Source organism: Silene latifolia, chromosome 9, assembly GCF_048544455.1.
Source record: "Silene latifolia isolate original U9 population chromosome 9, ASM4854445v1, whole genome shotgun sequence".
In the NCBI taxonomy this organism is placed as follows: Eukaryota; Viridiplantae; Streptophyta; class Magnoliopsida; order Caryophyllales; family Caryophyllaceae; genus Silene; species Silene latifolia.
This window is the reverse complement of record NC_133534.1, coordinates 19,976,697-19,995,632: the sequence shown is the minus strand read 5'-3', so window position 1 is coordinate 19,995,632 and position 18,936 is coordinate 19,976,697. Positions and strand designations below refer to the sequence as shown.

Sequence of the window (18,936 nt, the reverse complement as noted above, 5' to 3'; positions counted from 1 at the left end):
TTGGTGTTAGGTTGGTCTTAAACTTTTATTTGTAATATTGTCATTCAGCTTTTTTAAAAAGTAATTTGTGAGTGTTAAATGTTTAAGTAGATCATAGACTACATGCAAATAAATTTTGTACATGCCGTATATTCAAAATTAAAGGGAAAAACAAGATCATCATCATTCGTCAAACTCTATGGTCTTTGAACCGGAATGGAGGTAAGTGAGTGACCAAGACGAGTAAGTGTAACTAGCGTAAACACTTTTTAACATATTTGCGTAGTTTCTGCCCAAGAAAAGAAAACATGTCTTGTATTATTTTGGTTATGACTTGTTCAAAATTATGTATTTTGCTCATTAAAGGATTGATAATCTTTCCGTTTGACGCTATAGAGTTTGTATCTTTATGATTTGTACTTTGAAATTATATTGGTTTTAGTTAATTAAATTTCAACAACTCTGCTATCTTGAAGACTTGAACATATTAGATGTAGCCGTGGAGCGATTGATAAACTTAGCTTCAAACGTTCTCCTCATTCTTTTTACTCACTTATATTCTTCTTTGCTTCTTATATGATTGAGATAACTTTAAATACAAGATGCAAGATATAATCGAAATAACTTATGTTACTTTCAATCACTTTAAGTACATTTTTTTTGTACCATAATGCATTTTTGTTGTATATATATATTCATATAAACTAATGAGCTACTCTATTATACGAAGTATAACCTAAATTTTTAAAGTATACACAATTACCCATAATGCATCCCCTACATATGAACTTATTCACTTAAGGTGATGTAGATGGTGCCACAACAACTCTAGCATTAGAACCCAAAGTATCTTCATTATTGTAATGGCTTGGGGCCGAGTCACGCCTAAACCGGCCTTTAGGTAGACAATCGTCTAACGCCTTGCCAGTGAATATACCAGTGTTGTGTGCCTTGTCACTTGCCTCTGGCACCGTTGCCACATTAACACTCTTAGAATTCAATCCCAACGGTCTTGTCGCGTCCACATAAACCAAGGGTGGCGAAGATGATGATGATGACAAGACGAAAATCAAAATAAATAACGTGATTATTGCCATTATTATTGAAGATGATGAAATGGTTAATTAGATGAAGTTTTTTTTTTTTTTTTTTTTTTTTTTTTGTGGTGAAAAGAAGTGGATTAAACTAGTTAAATGAAGTATTATGTGTATAGATGAAATGGTATTGAAATATAGAAGAAGTGTATTTATAGGGAAGAAGGGAAAGATAGTGACTAGTGAGTTATTAAGTAGACTTGTGAGTTACACCAAAACACACAGCTCATTACGTAGCATGAATATTCACTATACCTTAACAAAAGTGGTACGTACATGAAAGATGATCAATCACCTTGCCCGTGCCTACAATAAGTATAGTCAACACGTTCAATGGGAGCATTGTAAACAACATTAGTATCACATAAATGTTATCGAATGTCCATGCAATTTCGTTCACACGGAATATTATGTGATTTTTTCATATAATGTGATATTTTCAAGGTAATGAGATTGTACTTCATCTATTCTGGTTAATTATTATTCTTTGATTTTAGCATAAGGATCAAGTAAGGGAAGAGAGTTAATTATTAGATAACAAGTGGATCAAATTGAGTTTAAATGATTAAATTGCTTATCAAATGTATTCCTAAAATAGAAAAAACAACAATTGACTCAGACACCTTAAAATGAAATAGGACAACAAATGACCGGGACAGAGGGAGTACTAATTTTAGTAAAACCACTATTTTGATGTAAAGATAGAAGATTATCTTTCTAAGTGTCCATAATATAATAGCATGAGGCCGTGAGGGTACAATATTTTATTATTACAGTAGACACCGACGTAGCAGAAGTCTGGCAAGAGGTATTAACAATTCTGCACAACAAATGATATTAGAACTCAAGGTTCAACTTGAGCCTAGGCTGCACAGTCCCAAGAGGGAACGACACATAAACATGTAGAACCGCATGTGGGAGGACTCACTTGATCAGGCGGTGACATATGGTGTAGCATAGCTCAGTAGCATAGTGTAAAACAATCCATTCAAGACACTTCTACTCTCATGAAAAAAAATAATTGGTAATTGTGTTAGATAAAATATAAAGTATTTTTATACCAGTTTACTATAAACCACATTACACATGTATTTGTGTTTCACTTTATTAATAATAATTTTCCGAAAAGTGTGGTGTCGATTTTAGCTTGATGAGCAATGACTCGACAAAAATCTCCCCAACTAAATGTGATTTGTGATTATAAATTTAATAGGTCTTGATATAGACGGATTGGGCGAACAGACGGGTAAAGACCTCTAATAAAATGGGTAGGGGGATAAGGTGGGGCACCCTTCATGTGCTTCCTACTTTATAGCAAATGGGTATTTTGTGAGGGGAAATGGTATCCGTACTCTATACGTATAGACGGATAATGTCCGTCTATAATGAAATTTGTGTTATAAATTTGTAGAATTATACAGAGTATGACTTTAAGAAGGTGGTTTATTTGATATACTCCCTCCAATTTTCTTTTATCTTCACTTTTTTTTTGGACGCGGAAATTAAGAAAGGGGAAGAAGGAAGGAATAAAGTAGAATAAAGTATTGTAAGTTGTGAAATTTATAGGGAGGGAAAATAATAAATAATGAATAATGAATAAAAAATAGATAAAATAATGAGAGTTGTTGATTTTTTAGGAGAAAGAAATTAATAAAAAATGAATGAAACTTACCAAAAAAGAAAAGAAAGAAGATAATCAAACTTGTGTGAAAAAGGAAAGAGGGAAGATAAAAGAAAATTGGAGGGAGTATAAATGTTGGAATAATGGCTTAAATAATTGTCTTCTTGTCCCACATTGAAAAAATAAAACAAATTTTATGGACTTATAATGTTACTCTCTACCTTCTTGTTAGAACTTATGTTTAGACCTTTTGTGGAGGTCGATAAGTTCTGGCTGGGTCACACGCGCGCGTGACTTGACTTGACTTGCCGGGCCGGGCAGGGCGCGGGCTCGGGGTAGAGCACCTGCGGCGCGAGCATCTGAGGATGGTCCTCAGAATTGTACTTCAGATTATTATTCTATATCTAGCTTAGTGTATTTATTAACGTGATGTACTGATGTTTACTCTTTTCACGTTTCTTAGTAAAATTCATTATTAAAAATAACCGTGTATTTTTTGCACGGGATTAAAACTAGTTATAAGATAAATAAATGATTGAAATGAAAAGAGTGGTATTTAACCCGTTTTAATTGTAAAACAGATAATTTCATTTAAAGGGAGACTAATTATCACATGTGATACGCTCTTTATCGGGTGTTATTATATACGAGTATAAATTCTAAAATACAGCTATGATAAAATCTAACTCATCGATATGGACGGGAAGGTGACGCAATTAGTTTCACTATAGACAGATATATCCGTTTAAAGTGAAAGACGGGTCAAATATGCTTAAAGCGGCGACATTTTTAGGCCTCACCATACAACTTGTTGTTTGTCTTATGCTTACATTGGGTGAATATTTAGCCCGTCTATAACTATAAACGAATATCTCCTATCTATAATTAGAATTTGTGCGGGTGACAAAGGTAACAACTAACAAGCAATAAATTGAGGGGAGCAGCAGAATCATGAAATACAACTACTGTATTAGATTTCACTTTATCTCCTTCGGTATCCCTTGAATGACACTTCTGGTTGGAAATAGAGATTATTCACTCAAGTTATATAACGACACTTGTGCACAAATTATTAGCCCACGTAGATTTATCAATAGCTTACGTGTAACTCAAGCTGAGTCACTCTTCAATCGTAATATCAATCGGCAAAATTCTAAGGTATATCGTGTGTTATATTATCGTACACTTTAACCAATAAGAATGCATTATTTTTATTACAAATTTAGATTATGCTTTGTTATTTGAGGAAAGTATGATAAATTATATTTTCTCATTGGTTAAGAAGTACGGTGATGTGGTATACTGAGTGAATAAACCAAGCATATTCATTGTGACACGTGTCACTTGCTAATAGTCAAAGATCTTGGGAGGGTTGATGCCAAGGTCACAGGGGAAAGATCTTCAACTGGTGAAAGATGATTCCAAATTCTAATGTTGTGGGTTGGCAATTTGAGGATGTATCATTTATTCAAATCATTCATCTTGGGCCACGTAATTGCAACTTCATTTTCCCTAAATTCTTTTAGGATTTACTTAATCATAAAATCTTATTGAAGACGGGCGATATCCGTCACAAACTTTTGATAGATACCATTTTCTCTCATAAAGTGCCCATTGAGAGGTGAGTGAGAAGCACATGGGGGGTGTCCCACCTTGTCCCCTCTCCTTTTTTTGTGAGAGGTCACAAGCTTGTAACGGAATTAGCCCGTCACAAGTAAGACTAGCTGTTAGTTAATTGAGTTACATTACTCATGAGCTACCTTTGAAATAGTAAACTCGGAATTTGAAAACAACTTAAGTTAAACTATTACTTTAGCTTATAGATCAAAGCTATGTTAAATCACCGTTACAAGTTTGTGACCTCTCACAGTCTCTTCCTACTTGCTCTTCCACTTGCTCCTTGTGAGAGATCACAAGCTTGTGACGGAATAGTGTCATCACAAATGATAATTTGTGATGCTAGATGTAAGGAATTGAACAAAGACAAAGAATTGGATACCCAAAATGAGAGAAAAAAAGTCTATCTAAATAGCCTAAATTGTTAATGTGTAAAATTTTATCATCCTAGCAAAGCTTTGTATCAAAAAATGAGAATGACTATCTATCTTTAGTGTCCAACATCTTCTTCTACTTTATCCTCTTAAAACCGATTAAAATATTGTATATTTTGCTTAATCCACTTGTCTTCCAACACAACCCAATAGTATATACTAGTTTAATCGATTGTGAGAGGCTAAAAGAGAGAAAGTTGAAAGGAAAAAGTACATAACAAATTAAACCTTGTCAAAAATTTCAATAGTAACAAAAAAATAAAAAATTGCACATCATATACCTCAACTCTTCAAGAATCATAGTAAGTACTAAGAGGGCGTTTGGTTCAATAAAGGAAAATGGAATGAAATGAAGAAAGGGAAAAGAAGGAAAATGAATGAGTTACCCTTAGATTATATTAGTTGTTTGGTTCATATATTTAAAAAATAAAAGGAATGCACACTTAAACCAACTTCAACCATATCCACCACCTCCACCACAACCAACACCACAAATCACCTTATCCTACGCCACCACCACCACCAGGCGATTCGTCGTCGCCGCCCTGTAGCCGCCTCACCGTCGTATTGCCAACCCCAGCGTCCCACACCGGCATACTCCCCTTAACCCAAACCCGAAACCAACCTAAAAACAACCTTCATCACCCATGAAACTCCCTCCCTCACCGTAGTAAACACTAGATCTGGTGTTTAAGAGGGTGGGGGAAGGGGTTTCGTCGGTAGGGGAGGGTTTAGCAAGGTGTTTGGGTGGGTTTTTAAGGATGTTGTGGTGGTGGCAGGAGTAGTTTTGTGTGGCGGAAGAAGAGTGTTAATGGGTATCTATTTGGGGCGCCGACGAGTGGAGTGGAGGCGCGACGAGTGGAGTGAGTCGCCGTCAAAGGTAGATGTTTAAGGAGGGGGTTGGGCAGCAATAGTGGTGGTGGCCTACGATCTCGAATAGGAGAAAGGCGATTGTTTGTACGTGCAGGGTGGTGGTTGCTCCGACGACGGCAAGTCCGGAATGTCTCCGGCATGGCGGTAGTTGGAGGGGCAGCTTAGTGATGGTTGGTGTCGGGGTGGCAGCGGTAAGTGTTGAATTAGGGTGGATGAGGGATGAAAATGGTTACCCTTGGAGGTGAGGTGAATGGATGTAAAGGAGTTCAGGGGTAAGGGACGAAATCTTATTTCCTTTGTTTGTGTCAAACAAACACAAATAAAGGGAATCATTTACTTTATTCTCTGTCCCTTTCTTTTAAACCCCAAACCAAATAGCTTCCAAGTAGTACTCCCTCCTATTCAACTAAAAGTTGAGATTTGCTTTTGTTGCAGATTTTTAGAAGAGGTTATGTCATGTTCAAGTAGTGAGGGAATATATACATGCTAATTCATGCAAGAAAAAAAATAAACGTAAACATCTAGTTGAACATGTCAAAAAAAAGGTAAACGTAAACATATATACATGCTAATTCCTGCAAGAAAAAAGGTAAGCGTAAACATCTAGTTGAACACTGGGGCGAACCCATGATTTAAAATAAGGGGTAGTGGAAACAAAATCCCAATAAATGTCCAATAATTTGAATATCGCATGATAATACCGAGCATTTATTTTCATATACAATAACAATGCTAATTAATAATTTGGTAAATTAGTATATTATGAAATTCTATAGTATACGTTTTACTTATCACTTATATTTACAAATTCACCACTCACTAATTATTTTTCGTTTCTAATTTAAAGTAAGAATTATTTTTATGTATTACCCTTCAGAAACGTACTTTTCTCATATAATATAGCAACAATAATGCGATTTTGTATTATAATCCCCTATCTACTAAAAGAACAGGTGAATTCATGATTTTACCCTCCAAAAAGCATATTATTAAATAAAGAAGTTAATCATAATTAAATAATCCATTCACTAAATAAGGAACTGTAAATTACTAAATAAACATAAAGAAGTTCATTAATTTATCATTAAAATATATTTTTTCATCAAATTATATTGTTATCACTAAACTTTAAACTATAATCTTTTAATTAAATAATAATAAAATTTATATAAAAATATAAATTGTTAAATATTTTATTATTAATGTTATTATTTAAGAAGGACTTGACTCATTCTACGTATCAGACAGAACTGTAAATTACTAATTTTGTTTCGCAAAAAAAAAAAATTGAGAGAATTTATAAATTGAAATCATCAGTTTTGGGTATAAAAAATATTTTCTTTAAATTAACTTTCAGTACATAACTAAAATCTCTTAATTGATTTTTGTTTCAATTTTTTCCTTAAAACAAAACATAATGACGACAAATACGAACAATTATTGAGACACTATTATATAGGTAATTTATTAAAAAATAAAATAAAATAAATTTTAGGGTTATTCTATATGGTGACCCTGAACTTTTTCAGATCCCACGTGGTAACCCTGCAAATCAGAAAACAAAAATGGTAACCCTGAAGTGCATTATTATGTATCGCTGTAACCCTTAATTAAAATTCCGTCAATTTGCACCGTTAAGTGGGTGATGTGGCGTGTGATGTGGCTATTTGGTCTTGATGTGGCGTATGACATGGAATTATAGTTGATAAGTAGCATTTTGGTCGTGTTTTACCCCTCATTTATACCATATTCCAACTCGATTTTGCGTGCTTAATTGATTAAATAACTCATTTTATTAACTAATTTATAATAATTAGTCGTCTTAGTTAGATTTAATAATTAACCGGATTTTTATACTATTAGTATTACTGTTATTTTATTAATATAATATGTAGGTGATAAAATAACGAGACGGAAATCGAGCAAGAATTCATTTGAAATCAAGCTCGCTGACCACCGTGACACACCGCCCCAGACAGCCACCCTCACCATTACAGCCACCATCAAACCACCATTTCCCTTCATCACCTTGACACCATTTCAGCAGTAACCACCATGTCGAATCCAACTTCGCCATCATCAATTCAACCCGACATCAATCGGCACCGAACCCGACTTGCTCGACTTAGGTTCTGAACCCGAATTCGGGCGAAAATATTGCGTTTGCTCGACTTGGGCTTCGAACTCGACTCCTCCCACAACCGAGACCAACTCGCAACCCATTCACCAAACACATCTGCTCCTCTTCTCCGTTCAGGTGAATAGATCTGGTCAGTGGTGCGTGGATGAAGTAGGCGGCAGGGACGAGAGGAGGATGAGTTAGAAAGCAAGGAGAAGATTAGGAAGGAGAGATGAAGGAATTTTAGCCACATGGCCACATCACATTCCACATCAAGACCATAAATAGCCACATCACACGCCACATCACCACTTAACGGTGTAAATTGACGGAATTTTAGTTAAGGGTCACGTTAATTGCAATTGATGGACTTCAGGGTTACCATTTTTGTTTTCTGATTTACAGGGTTACCACGTGGGATCCGAAAAAGTTCAGGGTTACCATGTAGAATAACCCTAAATTTTATATACCGTGCATTTATTGACGGGGTCTAAACTAGTTTACATCAAGTACGAAGTACTTTTTGGCGGCATATTAGTATTTGGTAATTTTTTTTCTAATTCACAAACATGTTGCACCAGGTAAGTGAGAACTATGAAAAAAATGCTATTAGATCTCTAATAACCAAAATTAATGGATATCACTAAATTAAATGATATCTTCCCCAAAAAAAATGATGAATTGTTTTTCCCATTACAATTTACAACCGTGCGTTGATTTCTTCAGAATCTTAATGAGCTAATTTACGAAATTGGATATTGATAGGATATTGTTCATACACAATGAAAAAAAACCTCAAAAGAATCGATTTCTATAGGAATCGAACCCCCCGTCAATTGTGTGAAATGTACAACTTCTGCCATTGAACCACGGACATTATTCAAAGAATAATTATGCTTAATTTATTTATATTAGCCAAACGTTCGTTTTAACAATTTTTGTGGAGTTTGGGGTAGCAATCGGTACCCCTTGTTACCACGTAGTTTCGTCTCTAGTTGAACATGTCAAAAAAAAAGGTAAACGTAGACATGTAGTTGAACATGCCAAAAAAAAGGAAAATGTGAACATCTAACTGAATAGGAGGGAGTAATACATGCCACTAGTATATAAATAGCACTTATAAGCAAGCTAAGTGTCACAGTCCGGAACTTTGAGCCGGAACGTGACGCGCACCCTTGTCTATCACACGACAAGAATGCAAGCGAGAGCGTCAAGCACTCGTGAGGGATCACTAGTGCATTCGTAATCGGTCTCGGTTGGCGTGTATTGGGAATCCTAGTCACGATTATCAAAGTGCGGCACACGAAAGCAATAAAAGTAAGCAATATGATTATTGAAAGCAAAAGACAAACAATATCAAGCTTAAGGATGAGAAGCGGTTTTGATTGACTAGCACCTCTCAAAGAGGCAAATTTGATAGTTTGAGTCCTATAGCAGGATACATTGATTGTGCAGAATAGCGATACGTTTTGTAAACACCTAAAAACGTATCTTAAACTAAAAACGGGACTCCAAGATTCGACACGCAAGAAGTAGTCTTGGAGTACTAAATGAACTTAAAAACAGAAATAAAAATACATTAGTACAAAAAATAAATCTAAGGGCTCGAAGTGAAAGGACCGCGCGCGAAATTCTCAGGGATTGTGCAGCTAAAAGTGTGGCTCCTTACACTCTCCCCCACCTAATTTGTTGCTGTCCTCGGCAACGCTTAAAATCTGCATGGCTGGTTCAGTCGGCTGATGTCGCTGGAAGTTGATTGGAACCGACGTTGGCACACTTGCTCTTGTTGCGGGTGGGATCTTCAGGATCTGGATAGTAAGGCTTCAAATAGCTCACATGAAAGACAGAGTGACACTTCATCCAGGCAGCGCGGTCAAGCTTGTATGCTACTTCCCCAATCCGCTTTATTACTTGGATGAGGCCTTCGTACTTTCGCACCAGTCGTCTGTCCCGTCCTCGGAGGAATCTCATCTGCTCTTTGTTCAACTTCACTATGACCATGTCATCTACTTTGAACTCCCTTGGTCTCTGGTTCTCATCTGCCCACTTTTTCATGCGGCGACGCACTTTCTCCAAGTAAGCTCGAGCAATCTCGCATTCACGTTCCATTCTTTGACATACTCGTGAGCTTTGTTTGTCCGGCCTCAATATGTATCTGCAACTGTGGGAGGCAATAACAGATGTTGACCTATAACAAGCTCAAACTGGCTCTTATTGGACGAGGAGCTCGTTTGAACATTAAAACAGAACTGGACAACGTCAAGGAGTCTCACCCATTCCATTTGAGTCGCCCCCACAAAGTGTCTCAAGTACTCTTCCAACATGCTATTGAATCGTTCAGTCTAACCATTCGTTTGGAGATGGTAACTGGAGGACATCCGGAGACTGGAACCCAAGAGCTTGAACAACTTTCCCCAAAATAGTCACGTGAAGCGAGGATCGCGGTCACTGACTATACTTTGAGGCAATCCCTAATATTTCACAAACATGCTTGAAGAATATCGTGGCTGTTTCTTCAGCGCTACACGCTTAGGAAGGGAAATGAAAGTCGCATATTTTGAGAATCGATCCACAATGACATGGACCACAATTAACGCCCCTACCTTCAGTAACCCAAAGATAAAGTCCATCAAGATAATCTCACTGGCCGTGTTGGCACTGGCAACGGATTTAGCAGCCCTCGTGGCTTCTGTTTCTCTCCCTTATCTTGCTGGCAAATAAGGCAGGTCTTCGTATACTCCATCACATCATCCTACATTTCGGCCAATAGTAGATTCTCTTCAATAGGCGTAAAGTTCTCTGCCATCCCGTGTGACCCGCCCACAAGGTATCATGGCACTCTTGTAGGAGAATATTCCTCAATCCTGCCGCCTTTGGAACAAAGATCCGATATCCCTTCGTGAATAGAAGTCCATCTTCCATCCAAAACTTGCGAGTCTTCCCTTCTAAACCCAACTGTTCCAGAGTCCTCGCCATTGGGTCTTGTTCGAGGTGTTCCTTCGCCTTAGCTCGAATATCTGTGACCAATGTAGTAGTGGAAAAGTGAGCAATCATGTGCAGTGCGGATAATTCACACCTATGTCTTAGGACGTCAACGACCCTATTCGCTGCTCCCGGACGATAAGTGAACTCCACATCGAACTTGGCCAACAACTCTTGCCATCTAGCTTGTCGTCTGTTGAGCTTGGGTTGAGTCAGAAAGTGGGATGCCGCGGTGTGGACAGCGGGCCGCCCACGGGGGCGCTTGGTGAAGGTCGAAAACAAGCGTTTGCATTTTGTATGGAGTCGCCACCAATTTTTATGGGAAATTGGAACCGTTCGAATACCTCGTGTCATGTCAAGACACAAAGTAGTGACATGAACACTAAGCAATCGTTACCCTTAGCATTCTATGTCTAGAATGACTCTCGTGGATGCCAATGAACACGGGTGCTCACGGAGATCTGGAGTAAGGGGTGAGGGTACGTATTAGGAAGCTCTTTTGATCGAACACCTAATCCCGCCCGCCTCGATAGCGGCCTCTACTAATGATTAGGGAAGTTATTCGTACTTGATATATCGTCGGCTATATGCATGCAATGCAACATCCAAGTTTTAATCCTAACATGTGAGAATTAATACTAAGTCGGTTGACACGTAATTAGCAAACAATTGAGTCGAAGTAGGATTTAATGCTCATTACATGTGAAAACATACAAATGAAAGGAATACAATAAAAGAAATACAATAATGAAAATTACATTAATTACATTGGATTAGGCGATTTATGTCAAAAATACCTTTAAAACGGATAATTTGAGAAAAAGAAATAAAAGAAGGAAAGGGTTACGAACAGAATAGAAGTGATAATACGATTAGTAGTAGATTAATACGTAAGCTAATTAAACTACGCTCAAGCGTAAACGGAGTTCGGGGACGAAATCATCCCGGAACAGCGCAGCAGATCGCCCTGGGAAGAGGCGCGGCGCGATTCTTTGCGTCTGTTCCAAGACACTACAACACATCCCGCCTGTTCTCGACGCTTTTTTAGCTTATTGGCGACGCTTAAAAGCGTCGTCATTTTATTTCTCGACGCTTTAAAAAGCGTGGGCATTTGGGGCGTCAGGATTTTCCGACGCTTTTTAGCGTCAACCTTGTCGACACTTTTAGGTGTCAAGAGCCGCGACGCTTTTAAGCGTCAGTACTTGTCTACACTTCTTTGCGTCGCCAATTTAAAAATCTCGACGCTTTTCTGCACTATAAAAATTCACTATATACAGCGATTTTCGTTAATACGATTGAATTAAATTATATAGATTACAAGATGACAAAATATAGTGTATAAATAACCTTAATTTGACTAGAATATATCAAAACAAAATTATATAGCATAAATTAAAATTGCATTATCAAATTACATGCTTCCAAAATTCAAAAGAACTATTGTAATTATTTCATCCTAACAATAGGAAATTTTTCCAAGCAAAAATAATAAAATGTCCCCAAAGATAAATCCAAGACAAAAGTTACGACTAAACTATTCCCTAAAAGTGAATTCCAGATTTGCTCCTTTCATCTCGATGCACCGCCGCCATTTGGTGAGTCCGATATCTACACTGAAGAAAATTAAATATCATCAACAAGTCAATCAAGTAGGAAGTTGTGCTACTAATAATGAAAAGATGAGATCACAACACTCCTTAAGAAACTATAAAAGTATAGCTTGACATGAATCGTCATATCCTTTACACGACGCAAAAACGCAAAGTATAGCTGACAAACTATAAAAGTATAGCTAACGTGAAACAAGTATAGTTGCAAAAATGTAAAATGATTTGGGTAAGAGTAAAAGATGCTTTGTTGTGAGACAAGATTTTTTCATATTTTGAAGTGAATTTTCAACTTATAACTTTAGAAGCTCGCCCCTAAACATCTAATGCATCCAGTCACCTCGTCTTACCATTGCATTTCTAAGTTAACATTTTGCTTTAATGTAATCTTGCATTAGTGGTCATCCAATAAAGATGCCCCTTTCCTAACTCGCACAGCTATCCCTAAATCCCACTTCAAAAGTTTGCAAGAAAATATTTCTCAGAACCTTTCAAGAAGTTTCTGATCCTAGCATAAGTTCATAACTTTGTTCAGGCCTAAGAGTCTTCCAACTCCATACACTAACTTAACAATTTCATGTCTTAACCTCAAACTTCATATCTTTATCAATTTTTGACAGGTTTTGCATCTCTTCTACTTAACTTGCACATTAGAACTTCACATATCTTCTACTTAACGTCAACTTTAATGTTATAATGTGAGGTTTCTGGCGTATTGATCATATTATAGTGTAGCCAGGAACAATATTGATGGTGTTATGAAAAAGCTTTGCTAAAATGCAAGAATGAGACTACTAGAGCAACAATCGAGTGTGCCTGGCCTTACCCTAAGGCTCATAACGGAGCATCATTCCTATAAGAACCGTTCAGCAGAGACGAAACCAGCATAGACATGAATAATTAAAAAGTCTTAAACACTAAAGATATTACCGACGGATACATCAATAATTAAAAAGTCTTTAAACACCCAATGTTGCTTCTCAGAGTTACCAAAGTCTAATTCAAAGTGCGTTTTTCAGAATCGTTGTTACTCCGTGAACGGAAAGAGTGTTCTTGAAAGGATCAAAGACACAGATTATTCTTGAAAGGATCAATGAACTTATAGATTTCTCAAACAGATTAGCTTACATAATTTATGCATGGTTTTCCTGAAATCCCTACTCGCTTCAATCTATTCTTGAAAGGATCAAAGACACAGCAAACGACGCAAGTCAATACAACCAGAATAACAAAAAAAGTACATTCAAGGGTTCAGCACCTGTTCTAGACAGCGGAAGCCTACGACATATATTTCAACAGCTGCACTTACCATTTCATCTCAGGCAGAATCTGCGGTATTATTTTGCAGCTATCATCCTACTTATTTCACACCCCAAATTAGTGAGTAAATTTTTTCCAGTGAAATCAATTATCGGAATTCTATCACCAATTAAACGGCTAAAAAGCCACGCTATCCAAAACTAAGTTGTCATCTCTAAGACTCTTTTGTTGTCAGAACAGTGTAATTGCACCATTTTATTTGTAGCAATACACTATCAAAATTACCATCAAGAAAGGCCAATTCTTTCACATCGTTGACTCCAAATACGTCAGTAACATCGTTACACTCCCAATCGTAGAAACAAGAGAACATCCACACAAGAAATATGAATGAATTCCAACGAACTAAGCATCTTATATTATTAAAGAGAACATAAAAGTACCTGTGAGATCAAGGTGGATTTTGCAACCTGAGCTATCTCGGGCGCTGGCATTCGAGAACTTATACTCTTTCTTACACGCTTCAGAATACCTTTGTCATAGCCATCACCATCAGGAAGAACAAAATGCTCCTAAAAAAAGAAAAACACATAAAAACTATAAATGTGAGCTTCTACCTATAAATCTAGAATTGTACACCATTTACTCTTAACTCGTTTAACTCTCTAGCGTCCCCGTGTTCCTTGACAATCGGATACGGGGTATGACACATTGATAACCCTTTTAAGTCATATATACGGATTTTAACACTTGGACAACTCTTTTTAAGCCACGCATAGAAAGATTACATTTAAACGATTTTGAGTAATAAACTAAAAGAATAGATTATCACTAAGATTCTGATCAACGAGACTCATGAACTAAGTCACTTGTGAGAAGAACATACATGATAATGATTTGTTGTATTAGTAGCTACTTTTCAGGTCATTGTCAGCATACCGACTCCTTAAACTTGACTGAACAGTATAAATAAGGAATCACCTACACTATTCAATATAACTTAAATTTATATAGACCAAGGGTCACCTAATTACTGAACAAAGAGGACTAAACACAGAGATATCAGAACATGTTAAGATAAAACTTAAGAAACAAATCAGGACATTTTTGAACTTGAGAGCACAAATGTCCTCAGCAATTTTGATATGCATTGCTACATCAAGTAGAATTTATAATTAGGTAGATCCTATAGATACCAATATAACAAATATACACTGAAATTGTGGTAAAAATCATTTAAAAAACACAATGTTAAACCCAAGCTTCTTAAAATGAGAACAAAGATTGCAAAGCTTGTTATAAATAATTGAAGTACATAAATAAAACTTACAACATCCTCAAACTTTGTAAATAGATCTAATCAGACTCTTTGCTTCCCTTCTTCTCTTTAAAATTATCCTGTTGATAACATTCTTGAATCATTGGCCTCGATCTTTAGACTGTGTTAGATGAAATTTAACCAATTGAAACAACACACTTAATATAAGTAGATAATTACAAAACTTTTGTTCATGAAATAGTGTGAGCCCACTAACATCATCAACACAGTTTCATTAAGAAACGACGATCCTCATTCTCCCAAATAAATTATAAAGTAATAAACAAACACCAATATGTAAGTACTTGTTTTTAATCTAGGAATAAAACGCTAAATAAGAAAATAAATTTGTTAACGAAAAAAGAAAGAGTGCATTTGCGCTAGTTCAGCATATATATAGATTAGTCTAAGTTGAAGGGTAAGGAGATAAATAGGAGCACATATATTCAAAGATGAAAGCGAAGATATTCATAGATGTTGACTATCAAAATCCACACGCCGCCTCATAGGAAGGTTGAAAATTAGACAAGTATACAAAAGATGAGATGAATACCTGCTGCAACAACACAACTTCTTCCAGACATGTTCGAAATTGCATCAAACCTATGCCAACCATCAGTAGCCCATAACATCCCAAGGATATAATCAAGTAGACATAAAGCTGAGCAGAAACTTTACTTTAGTGAGACATGAATCATGATTAATAAATAAGCAATGCGTTGAAGGACAACTAATAAGGACGGACAGAAAATAGGGTGATTGGTACATAAGGTGCATAACCGAAGAGAAGCTCACCACCCAGGCCTTCCTATGTGAGCCTATCCAGAGTGCATAACTACAATGAAACCACCCAAAAAACAGCAACATCAGGCAACACCAGGACATCAACAACATCAGCACGACATCACCAACAGCTGCATCAGACAACAGCTGGACAACACCATCACCAGCACGACAGTAAGAGAACACCAACAAAGCAGCACCGTACAACAAAAACAATATGCATTTACAACATCAACACATCAGCTGCAACATCAACGCAACAGCAACAACATCAGCAGTAGGGACAGCAACAGTAACAGCCGACTGCAACAGGAAGCAGCAGACATCTATAAACAACAGCAATAGCAGCCCACCTGCACCCCAACAAGCCATATAAGAAATATGTTTCCTCAAAAGAATCTAAGAAACATGTAAACCTACAACACAAAGGTATATGGGTAAATAACTTCTTATTTCAATAGATCTTCTTAACCTATAATTACTTTATTTCACTCATTTCCATCAGATTAATTTTGACGACCACCTATTTCAAGGCACTGATACATTCACATATAAATTCTTCCCCTAAAGCAAAACTATGGGATAAAACAAGGCATCTAATTTACAGTAGAAAACACTTAAAATCAAACTTAAATAAAAGGCATAGATGAACAAAACACCAGAAAAAAAAAGTTGCTATGGACAAATGTAGCAGATACTTAATATAACATATAATGGTAATACTAACAAAAGCAGCTGAATCAGAAATAAATATATACAACCCTATGCCGTTAGGACCTCTGCTACCCCCAAATCGAAATCTTCATTGCTAAAATAAACGGAAATAAAAGGTAGCTTTCAGTTAAAACAAAAATACATAAACAAAAAAACATTAACAGATCAAAATCGAAAATAAAAGGTAGCTTTCAGTTAACCGGGAAAAATAGGAAAATAGAGATCACCCATTCACAAAAAGATAACAAATCCTCTTTTTTGCTGAAAACTTCGCTGTAGATTCATACAAAAATATTCATTGCTAATCAAATGAAAAAGTGAAACAAATGAATTCTTCAACCACAATACACAATAAAGCAAGTAATCTGAATTTTGAACATTAAAAATGTAAATTACACCTAAATAGGCAAATTTAATAAATACGAAATATTGAAAAAAAAAAAGTTCAAAACTGTGAACTCACAAGAGACTAGGAATGCACAAGATCATGAACTAAAGAGAGAATTCACAAAGGATAATGGAGATTTTCATATTCCTGAAGAGATGTATAAGATAGAGAGAGAGACCGAGGGAGAGGGAGGGACAAAGTTTCTCAGTAATTAGGCGGTTAAGAAATTAGGATTGACATTAGGGTTACAAAGAGGATAAATTAATAAAAACGATGTCGTTTTTTCCCAAAAGTAAAGCCCGCCTAATATTGGGCCTCGACGCTTATTAAAGCGTCTAGGAGGAAGCGTCTTAATCTGATGTGATTTGTAGTAGTGAGAGTGAGTTCTGGCTATGAAGCCGGAACTGCAAATCGTTAATTTGAATTGATGAATTTAATGATGGATTAAAATATTTACTCGGATGAAAGTGATCAACAGGTTAATTACATGTGAATGATGGTCACAAAAGCGATAAACACGGATGGGATGAATCGGAAACGGATTATTTACATGAAATTATGATGAAAACGAAGAACATTAATGAGTCCTCTATTGAAATAAGTCAATTAGACTAAATACGACGGATATACAACGAATATGCGACGAACATGCGAATAAACAGATTAAACTATATCAATGACGAATTCCAGAAACTCAATATGAACAAATTGAATCTCTAAAATCCGGGTTTGAATTTAATGACGAAAACCCGTAAATATCGGATTATTTAGGATTTAAGTCGGATTTATGATGAATTAAAACATACTAATGATGAATGACTATAATACATGTGGATTATATGCTATTACGACGAAGAATTAACAGACGAAACAAGCAAAAGAAAGATTTGAATACGAATTACAGAGGACAAACGAAGAAGAAAGGAAGCGAGAATCTGCGGCGGCCCTCACGAAGAGGCGCAGCGGAGTCTGCGCTCCTTCAAGAGGCGCAGCGATTCTTTGCGTCCTTTCTAGACGGTTATTTACTGGAAATCCGCAAAAAACAGATTTTAACAAAGGGTTTTAGAAATCGATTTTAACGGTATTTTCGACGTAAATCTTACAATTGACAACGATAAAGTAAAATACAATAAATAAATAAGGATTATACACCCTCAGACTTACATGTTGACGAAACGAGAATAACTAAGATATCGATTAGTGAATGCTCGACGCGAATGCAAAGAAAGTGCCCTCGTAAGAGGAAAATGATTGATTAATTAAGTTGATTGAGTGTAGTTGGTCAAATTGGTCGGTCATGCAACGGAGAGGCTGGTACCCGGAAAGATCCGAGCTTACGTGGTCGAAAGTTCAAGCACGTAGGCGCCAATAAGTAAGAACAAAGTCTAGAATGCAAAGGGAGAAGAGAAGGGCGGACACTCGCGTGAGAAATATGAGGAACGAAGGCTCCTATTTATACTAATCACACGGAGGAATTATGGTAAGACTAGGATACGGAAGGAAAGATCCGGAAATAACCGACTTAGGTTAAACACGGAAACTTGGACAAAAAGAAAGCCATGGGAAAAGGCGCAGCAGAGCTGCGTCCCTTGGAAGAGGCGCAGCACCTGCTGCGTCCTTTCCCGGGTAGGTTCCTCTGCGCGTAGAAAACGCGTTTGACAGCCTGTCGTATTTTAGGCATAACTTTCTCTACAAGACTCGGATTAAGGTGATTTCGGTGGCGTTGGAAAGCTAAGAAAGAGATCTAGAACTTTCTGTGAAATAGGCCTGACCCAACAAAGTCGTTATGATCTTGTAAAACGGGCCTAAAGCTCGGGTTGTCAATTTACCTTAATGAAATGCACATTTTGTAATGTAAACTTTTAGTTTAGCCTAATGAAGTGACATGAGACTCAAAATGAGATATAATCTCAATATTTTATGACCTCCTAAACTTAGGTAGACAAGCACATTGTTTTGACTCGGGATTTGACGGTTTTAGGAAATGAAGACGGTTTTTGACCCAGACTCCAAATGTACTCTAATTACTGTCAAAACGACCGTATCGGCACTTAGATGACAACTAAGAGGTAGACATTAATATTTGAGCAATCACTTGACGATAATCTTACGAATTGTCACAAATCGTTCCGCGTACCAAACATGCG

At 36.6% G+C, this 18,936-nt stretch overlaps 2 long non-coding RNA genes across 2 annotated transcripts; both read right to left on the bottom strand.

Moving 5' to 3' along the window:
- Positions 1 to 12,100: 12,100 nt before the first annotated feature.
- Positions 12,101 to 14,158, bottom strand: LOC141599361 (uncharacterized). Its single transcript, XR_012523807.1, has 2 exons — positions 14,030 to 14,158; positions 12,101 to 12,332 (listed from the first exon to the last, which is right to left on the bottom strand). It is a non-coding gene; the product is annotated as an uncharacterized LOC141599361 (long non-coding RNA).
- Positions 14,159 to 15,460: 1,302 nt separating this feature from the next.
- Positions 15,461 to 17,025, bottom strand: LOC141599360 (uncharacterized). The gene is made up of 3 exons (XR_012523806.1): positions 16,865 to 17,025; positions 15,700 to 16,040; positions 15,461 to 15,565 (listed from the first exon to the last, which is right to left on the bottom strand). It is a non-coding gene; the product is annotated as an uncharacterized LOC141599360 (long non-coding RNA).
- Between the last annotated feature and the right edge of the window lie 1,911 nt (positions 17,026 to 18,936).